Source organism: Hyposmocoma kahamanoa, unplaced genomic scaffold (assembly GCF_003589595.1).
Source record: "Hyposmocoma kahamanoa isolate Upper Pololo Valley unplaced genomic scaffold, ASM358959v1 87, whole genome shotgun sequence".
Lineage (NCBI taxonomy): Eukaryota > Metazoa > Arthropoda > Insecta > Lepidoptera > Cosmopterigidae > Hyposmocoma > Hyposmocoma kahamanoa.
Genome location: NW_020654422.1, coordinates 9,295,600 through 9,303,529, shown reverse-complemented (window position 1 = coordinate 9,303,529; position 7,930 = coordinate 9,295,600). Strand labels below are relative to the sequence as shown.

General features: G+C 33.9%; 1 protein-coding gene across 2 annotated transcripts in view; it reads left to right on the top strand.

Moving 5' to 3' along the window:
* The first annotated feature begins 858 nt into the window (after positions 1 to 858).
* Positions 859 to 7,930, top strand: part of LOC113235129 (serine/threonine-protein phosphatase rdgC) — a 96,970-nt gene continuing 89,898 nt past the window's right edge. For both annotated transcript variants that reach the window (XM_026470718.1, XM_026470717.1), the window contains exon 1: positions 859 to 1,040. The gene's annotated coding sequence lies outside the window, so the exon portion shown is untranslated. The remainder of the gene's footprint in view (positions 1,041 to 7,930) is intronic.

Here is a 7,930-nt window from a genome sequence, read left to right as displayed (position 1 = left end):
AAACCCTACTTGGGTTTGTCTCGATGCCATTCATTCCTTGCTACGAACAAACCAATACAAAATATAAAAAAATAATAAGTAAGGTATTTTCGATATCAATTTAAAGGTGCTTGATATCTCTTATATTTAAGGAATAATCGCCTGGGTTTACCTAGCAATTACACCCTGTATACAAGAATGATTATAATTTTATTATAATTTTGGGTTGGACGCTGGTATCTTTGTCATAGCGGGTCTCTTCTTATCAGACTATTGCACTTTACTTTTCTCTAAGGTATAGCATTATTGAAACTAAATAGACATATATACTATATACTGAGTAGAGCCTATCCCCACATCTTCGAAGCCTGGCGTATTATGTTAAGACCATGCGGGTATCACGGCCATTACTTCCTGGAACATGCAAGATGTGGAATGTGCTCTCCTCTTGAAATTTCATTTGCCTTTCTTGCTTTCGACACCAGCTCTTTTGGTGTTACAAAGGTTCATAGGCAACGATGATCATCTCTTAAAGTGGCTCAACTGCTACTTTGTCTCCTACTTTACATTAAAAAAAATAAAGCGAGCTTACTTAGGATAAGGGCAAGTAGAGTAGATACGTGTTCTAAAGTGGGACTTAAAAGGGTAGATGTACAGTACAATACAAAGTTTTACAATAATGTGTTATTGTCACTGCATATCGTTTATGTGGGTTTAGCAAACGAGGCTTTTACTAATGTATTATTAAGAGGAATGTTGTCCTGTAAATGACAACGTATTGTGTGTTGCAAATTTGAAATATCCCAGCATGAGCGCTGAAACAGTGTAGCGCTGTCCACTCAGCCAGTCGCGAGGCAGTCGAGGCAGTCGCTTGTTCCCTCAAGGGCTGACTACACGCGGCGAGCGCTTTTCTCTCGCAATCGGTTCCGTTAACTTTCTTACAGTAAATCATAACTTCTTTGATTTCGCGGCGAAACCGCGTGTTTTATTTTTGTGTTACATACATTTTCTTCTTTAGTTCAGTTGGTGGTTTTTTCTTTAGTCCGGTTTTCCGCTCAATTGTAAGTATATTTTTTGCTTTGAACTGACATTTTGTATTTGCATCAGGGTAATTTTAAATTTATTTTAAGTATTTAATGTAAGTGAACATTTGTATTTTGCTAAAGCAGGATTTTTAACTGTGTTTCTATTTATACTTACGTAATGTTTTATACCCAAATATATTATTCTGTATTATTTTTTTCCGGATTGTAGTGCAACATTATTTATCATTGTAAATACGTAGACAAAGACTATTGTTAACATTAATTACCTACAATAAAGTATTCCAAATTGTGAGGTCCGATTATTTTGCGCAGATGTATTATACAAAACAACAGATGGAGAGGGATAGAACCTTTTTGGAGATAGTAGGACATTGAATGAAGTTTATTAGGCCCCGCCAAAATTTACGGCTGTGTTTTGTTTTAGCAACAAGGATTGTAAAAGTGAGTGGAATGTAATGTGCAACAAATAGTGCGTCAATATTTTCTTATCAGCCCGACAACCACAAACACAAAACATAGTTTTACCATGATAAGCTGTGACATGACAAAGCTGTTTCCGTATATGCACTGCTGCTAGTAACAAATTGGGTAGAAAATATTACTGCGCAGTCCGTCTTATAAAAATGTATCCGATATTATTAGACAATCGAGAGACTCATAACTGGTCGAGAGACGGAACCTGAGTGAAGTAGGATCTAAAGAGTTATTTTTAATAAAGACACTCATACATTTCAACAATTTTAACGTAAGTATTTACACAGGATGTTGAATCAGACGTAGCTTTGGTATGTGTTGGTACGTGAAGTGAATGACATGGAGAAAAAGAACACCTCGTGGGTTTCGAAGTATTTCAATCGTGAAAACTTTCATTACGTTGTAGAGGTCAGCGGAACGTAGTTGTTATTCTAATCAATCATTTTTAATTATGTTTTGGATTTAAATTGTATTACAACTAAATCTAAAAGTTACCAAAGTTCAAAAGGTGGGCGTGACGTAACTAGGTCAATATGCGTAAAACAAAATATTAGATGCTTCCACTGATCAAATGACAATTTAAGTCGTCTAAAATTTCTTTGAAAATTACTTTGTAGTTAAGCGAACCTGTTAGAATCTCAGTTACCTAAACTTCACTGGGTAAACTAAAATTGACGTCATTGTTAAATTTTTCCGCATTCATAAAGCAAGAGTAATTATTTACTGTGTGGTATAGATAGAGAGTTCGATGTCCGATCACTACTGGGAAATATTTTAAGGCATCAAAAAAGCTTTCATAGCTTTTTATATCTGGTGAAACGCGATTTCCCGGAGGAAGAAACTCGACCTATAATATAACATTGTAATTGCTACCGAAAATTCGTACACACATAGGACATAATATCGCGCTTAGCTCGATGTTTGCTCTAACTCTTTTAAGGGTTCGGAACCAGAATAGGAAAAATGGAATCCTTGTAAGATTACTCACGAGTTTGTCTGTATGTATGTCTATTGCTCACAGACAGGGGCTTTATTCAGAAGCTATTTGATATAGAATCCTGAAACTTGGAATAGTAATATAGTATTAGACCCAATAGTTGTATTTATATCTAATACTTATTACATATGAGTACCTATTGAATGATAGATTATTAATAAAATTTTCGCTTTTTCTCCATCAAAATTTTGGTGTTAATTTCCGAAAAATACGAAGTACGAAATTCCGCACCTTCACTTAGAAACGACTGAAGACAAATATGAAATAATGAATAATACAAACATAGAACACTTAGAAAAAATTCCATCGATCCTGCCGGATTCGAACCGACACTTAGACAAATTGTTTTTCTAAGTATTCGATCCTTGTATTATTAATTATAACAAAACTACTGGAGTAATTTCACAAAAAATAATTGAATATCATGGTGGTGAAACATCCTGACATTCAATAAAATATTTAATTACAAATATGAAATATTAACAATAATCATGGTTTGCAGTTACGTAACCTAACAATCCAGAATTGCGATAGAGCCAGACATATTTTTTTGGAATAAAATTACGTCTTTAGAGTAAATTTTGTGCAAAAATCATCTGAAAAAATACAAAACACAGAAGAGATAGGTATTAATTAACGTTATTATATGTTATTCGGTTATTGCTTAATGTAATAATTTTATGTAGACATAAATACTGTTACCATTAGGTCAATGACTGTTACTTTCATTTATTGGTATGAAGCCAAACCACAACTATGGTGCTTTGTTTTTGAATTCAGAATATTTTCAAAAAGATTGGCAATCTTTTTGAAAATATTCTGAATACATAAAAATTGCAATTAAAAAGAAATTACATTATATACCTACATTTACACAACATACAACATACATTTACAATTACATACATAAAACAGAACAGAACAGGACAGGGCAGGGCTGGACAGGACAGGACAGGATAGTTAGTAATACAGTAAATTTTTCTTATGTGCTATGGTTAGTTCAATACATAATGACTTAATTCTAGTGAAATGCCACGTCTAGACCATTACACTACGCACATGTAGTTGCACCCAATATATTTGGTAGGGGCAGTCCAGCCTGTTGGCAACAACGGCGAGGATGCCATTAAAAACAACAAACATTTTTTTTGTGATAGATTAAATGCGCATTTGAACTCTTCAACTCACCCGATGGAAATATGTCTGAATTAATAATTTACCAATTGTAGACGGGCGTCTTGGTTATGTACTCGATGACAAGTTTCTTTGCATTATTGGTACGTGTACATGAATTGTACTACGAGTATATCGGTACATTAATGTATACGTGTAGGTTAATATTGATTCGGTGATACATACGGTTTTCGGTGAAGAAAACATCGCGATGAAACCTGCACGTTGAAGAAGGTTCACAACCCTCGGACAACGTGTGAAGTCCCCAACCCGCATTGGGCCAGCGTGGCGGACTATGGCCTAAACCCTCGTCTGAAAGGAGACCCACACAGCAGTGGGACGTATAAATGGCTTGATCATGGTTTAACTGAAACTTTCATAATCACACTAAAATTCAGTTGTAGTTATGTGAAGCATTTTTTAAGATGGTGAGCAGCTATTTTCAAATTAGATTGGCCGAGTTTTCATGGCCCTAGAAGTAATAAATATACGACCGTAAACGCCCGGCCGTTATGACCCAGAGTCGTAAAAATATTTGATAGATAAATAAAGCTTATTAGGAAATTATCTCAGTTAGAAGGCCATGATTTATGTGTTTTGCTTAATTTTCTTTTCAACGATTGCCATTAAACTGAGTAACTCGTGCTAAATCTTTACTTATCCTAACTAGGTACACAGCGTTAATTATTGTATTGAAGTCAATGTGTAACATCAACACGAATTCAATACAGCAATAAATTGAGAGGACTAACATGAATCGATACGAAACTGGCAGCAAAAACACTAAAGCCTGATTAATGGTGGTATTCTGGAGTTCTACGCCAACGATTAACCTTTCACTAGGTTTTAATTGCATTTACGATACATATGAAAATCTTTAAAAACATCGTTTTTGTTCAAGTTCGTTTAGGGAAAAGTAATTACAAGGCCTTATAATGTTACAACACTGTTCTTTTGTTACTGTAAAGTTGCGCAGTAAGCTTCATTAATCTAAATGTTATAGACAGAAAATGCCACTTGCTAACTTGCTATATCTTTTAACAGGCTCAGTCTCCTGAAAATTGTTGGACATTATTCTTTAATTATCATAATTGGATTAAGCAGCACCTGCAAGGCAAAAGGGATTTTTTTGTGACGAAAGTATATTAACAAAATTAGTATGACGTAATGAAACCTTACATGTAGCAACAACGTAATCCTGAGGTGCGTAATAAGTCAATTCGTCATCAAACCACGGCACTATACTAAAGCACAGTATTCACATAAATCGCAATTTTTTTGTTATTAAATATTTAAAGTTTTAAAATAATGGACAGGTACGTAGTTGAGCAATACCGTTTCTGTAAACATTGTTAAAGTAAGTTATTGTACGACACAGTGCTGGAGTTTATGAAAAATACTGTAATTTATGAAAAAAAATATAAAAATTATGTTTTAATACAAAAAGCGCCTTTTTTAGTCCATAACTATAAGTCATAAAATGCGACCGGTTATTATTACAATTTTTAGTATGACATAATACATGTAGTGAGCAAACCGTTCGTATACAGTTTCTTCATGTAAATTTCTGACTATTTTCTACTCGCAATCTACTTACAACGATTTCAGTTAAAAGAAACAAAATCTTTTATTTTTATACTTTTTTTATGGGAATTTAAAAGGAAGACAAAGACTGCCTATTTCATTATAATGTAAAAGTACCTAAAACTTGAAATTGATTATCACTTCGCTCCTCCAGAAGGGACCGCATACTAGAGATACTACTCGGAAGAATTTAGTAGATAACCTATTAAATTCTTCTAACATTATACATTTTTAGATATTAACGAAGGTCTGTTAATACTTAAAATCCTACAAAACAAAATATGTATAGTGTTACCGAAATCAATTACTTAACTTCTTCAAATTATCGCTTATTCAGGTGTTGATCTTTCCGCATAGGTGTGGAAAGTAATAATAAAAAAGTGGAAAATTTTCGGAGCATTAGTTCGCTAATGTTTTTTTTAAATTCCTCTCGTTAATGGCTGACAAAAAGAACGTTTAGAAAGATTTATGTTATCAAGAGCCGTTCATATTTATACTTATTTAACTAAAATTGTAAATTTCCTTGATATTGCTTTTGGTCACGATCGTGACCTGTTTTTTTTTGTAATTAATGGGCATTGATTAAAATTTTTGTGAACTTTGAATCATTGTTACACGTAATTCATTTACTAAAAGTTAGTCATGCTTGTTTAAAAGTTTCGTTATATACATCCAACAGACGTTCTTCAAAGTCTTTAGATTTATGTAAATTACCACATTTATGTGGTCTGTGTCAATTACAAATACTGTTGAACTTAGTCTTCCTATCAAAGTAATTAATTATAAGTTCATTGTATTGTTCTTCAATTAGTTTGTGTTTATAATAAATGCATTTATGATGAAATCTTTCCTGACCTCATGCAATAAAGTAAAATTATTCCTCTTTTTAACCCACTTCAAAAAAAGGAGGAGGTTCTCAATTTGAGCGTATGTTTTTTATCGAGTTCTTCGGTTTTCGCGATTGTTACATACAAGAAATGAAACTATTTTTCCAGATTTAAATCGCTTATATTTGTTTTTTCAAACAAACCGACGTTTCGGGCCCTTTACAGGTCCCGTGGTACGCGATAACTTCGGTATTTGTGAACCGATTTTCATAATTTTTTTTAAAGAGGGTACCTCCATAGTGGTCCCATTTAATTTTGAAGAAAATCATCCACCTCTAAGGGTTCACGCATGAATTTTCATTTTTATAAGTAGCGCCTAAATTTTATTATAAGGAGCAATTATTTTAATGGTTGATTTTGCTATTTTCCAATTCAAAGCGTTTTTCTCTCTCTATATACTTTGAGTAGTGAGAACCGATTTTTATTATCTCTCTCTAACACATGATTATAATACTTTCACGAGGCTAAAAGTGTATTCTGCAACCTTTCCAAGCCATTTGATAGTGTGCGCTATATGATACTCTGGTATAGTACGAGGTCATCAGGGTCTGGCATTGGCGTCCATCAAGGTTAAGATCTTGGTCCATTTCTGTTTTTAATTCATATTAATGACCAATATAATTTATAATTAATAAGCCTTGTGTTTAACATAGGATCGTATTCTTTGATGGTGATGCTACCGTATTATTGAAAGTTAAATTACAGCAACATTGCTGTAAGGCACATGCCTATAACAATATTACAAAATTCTTTCCAATGTAGATTTTTTATCGTTAATAATTCGCGACTTAATGAAAAAGACGAATTGTGTAAATTTTGCAATGCTTAACTTAGACATAGCTTCAAACCTTATAGTCAGTAACATGAACCTTGTAGACACAGCAAATTTTTATGTGACCGAGATGCCAAACTGCAAATGGATTCACAAATAAATAAATTATCGGAACGGCTCAGATCTCAGTAAAAATACGAAAACTTCTTAGAAATAGCTGGATTAGGTTACTCTAGGTACTTTGACAGTTTGATGACATATGGCATTTGGCAGGGAAAGTGGGAAATGCCGTCGACATTAATGGAACCTTTGTCCTGTTGAAGCGTGCTGATAGGGCAATTAGCAAGTGGCCCCAGAGTGTGTCTAAGAGATAAGTTTAAAGAAATGAATGTACCTACACTCTTAGAATAATAACGCATAGAATGATAGTTTCATAAAAAACGAACTGTCACAAGTGAGGCAAAAATCAAATTCGTGTAGGCTCACGCTCGTCGGCACGCACACAAATATACAAATAATGATGCCATGGAATAACATTTCCCTTAAAAGTGGGGAAATTGTATCTTGCTTAACTCATCGTTAAGTTAGAGGTGCCTACAGATTTGCTCGATTTTGTCGATCGTTACTGTTGATCGACAACGTCAAGTGACAGGAATTTTCAAAAATTTATTTTTGGTAATCCTTATGGAAATGGCATTTATATCTGAATACACGAAGGCGGACACGACTTTTCTCATTTCTAAATCCAAGATGGCGGACACGTCTTTTCGAATAAATGCAATATGGGAATCGTTTTCGAGGTATTCGAGGTATTCATCACGAATATGGCATTTATTTCTAAATCCAAGATGGCGGACACGACTTTTGAAATAAATGCAATATGGGTATTATTTTCGAGGTATTTGGGGGTGCTCATTACGAATATGGCACTCATTTCTAAATCCAAGATGGCGGGCACGATTTTTCATATAATGGCAAGTTGGGGATCGTTTTCGAGGTATTTGGGGGTGCTCATTAG